Source organism: Sinocyclocheilus anshuiensis, unplaced genomic scaffold (assembly GCF_001515605.1).
Source record: "Sinocyclocheilus anshuiensis isolate Anshui unplaced genomic scaffold, SAMN03320099.WGS_v1.1 scaffold286, whole genome shotgun sequence".
NCBI lineage: Eukaryota > Metazoa > Chordata > Actinopteri > Cypriniformes > Cyprinidae > Sinocyclocheilus > Sinocyclocheilus anshuiensis.
The window spans coordinates 168200-169987 of record NW_015544135.1 but is presented as its reverse complement, the minus strand read 5'-3'; the positions used below and the strand labels follow the sequence as shown (position 1 = coordinate 169987).

Below are 1788 nucleotides of genomic sequence, written 5' to 3'. Positions count from 1 at the left end.
GTAACGTTAGTATGAACGGACATCTGCATATGATCGGAACTCCACGCAGCTCCCGCGCTACTCTCCATTGGAATTTAATGACTGAATGACCGGTCTGTCGCTATCGTTGATTGATATCACTTTCGAGTCCATGAGTTCACCTACCAATGGTATGAAAGGAGCAGCTTTCGCTCTCAACCAAACTAACGTTACTAGCCAATCAGAATGTTTGGCTCTTATAAACATGAGACGTGCATAATAGTATCCAATTGCCAATTGCTTAACGTTCATCTGGAAAAACTGTGCATTATCTCACTAGATTTGTAACGTACATAATTTATAAACCTTTGCCAACACGGGAGAATACATCAACCAGTTTCTAAATATGTCATGTATTGAACATGGCGATTTCAAAATAAAAGTTGCTGCATGTGGCCAAATATTAAAATTAAATGATTTAAACATCGTTTAATCACGCTGTAAAGTGAAATGTCACCAGGCCGTTGGCGCCCTCTGCAGGTATTTGTTTTAATACATAATCTACTTAAATTGGTTATGTTCATATTATGTATAGGCATATTACATTATCTATTTTAACAGTGTTGTTCAATACAATCATAAAATCAGTTTGAATAAAGAAAGGAAAAAACTTTGCCATAGTATCCTTTCAAATGTTAAAGTTGCCACAGTCGTTGCATGCTTTGCGTGTGCTGCCCCGCCCCGCCTCCTGGAAAAAAGTTCAGGCTCAGGATTTTTTTTTTGCTTTAACCCCTGTAATTGATATCTCAAAAGGATATGCTCTTGTGGGCGGCGTGAGCTGCTGCACACTCGCACACAGGACTGCAACGCAAGATAGATTTTCATAAAATATAATAACTTGCCATTTCGGTTTGTTTCTCACCAAACCCTCAGTATACCTTCAGAATGCTTGGAATATACGCCACGAGATGCATAGGATTATTTTACGACAGATATGCATCCGCTTAAAAAAAACAACCTAAAGTCACCATTCTCTGCCATTAAATTGGCAAGTGCGACATTTTTGTGTTAGTTAAGTAATAAGCCTTTAGAACAACATTCAGGTGAGTAGCCTAATCACTCTAGTTCACACAGTTATGTGATTAATGTGATCACACAGTTAACCAATAAATTGCGATGAGTTAAATAAATTCAATAAGCTGACAGACGCGACTACAGTCAAGCGCAGACCAGTATTGAAGTGCACAGGAAATAAGCAGCAGTCATATTTAAAGCAGTTTAAATTTGCAGTTTAAATTAATATAGAGTACTGATTGATGTTCACTTGGATTTTTTCCGCATCGAGGGGAAATAACTTAATACTCTGTCATTTATAGCCGTATGGTAAAATTTATATTTTTATTTGTGTAACGTTACGTTCCAAATAACTACAAAATGTCATGCCTTTGAAAAATAAAGAGAACAAAGAATGCGCTGCTTTAGCGCGTCTCTGTCTCCTTAAACATCTTTCCGGCGCATGCCACAAACATGAACCACAGCAAATACCTGTCTTTTAAAAGGCTTCATTTAGATTACTTGACGTTAAATGCATCATATAAGTCACTTTGGAATAAATCACAGTAGGCCTATGTATCATGATAAAAAAATCTTCACAGTCACTTCACTTCACAGTCTGGAAATACGGTAGGCTGTAGCAGATGAAAAAAGATGAAATGTAGTTGCAATAAATGCGTTAAGAATCTGTACAACTGCAGCAGCGGTCGACTATTATTCTGCTGCGTTATACTGCAGAAGAACTGATGACGGCACGGTTTGATCTTCGGCTGACCA

General features: G+C 37.8%; 1 protein-coding gene across 1 annotated transcript in view; it reads left to right on the top strand.

The window, feature by feature from the left end:
* The window catches only part of LOC107694929 (craniofacial development protein 1-like), a 39899-nt gene that overhangs the window by 3706 nt on the left and 34405 nt on the right, over positions 1 to 1788 (top strand). The window lies entirely within an intron of this gene.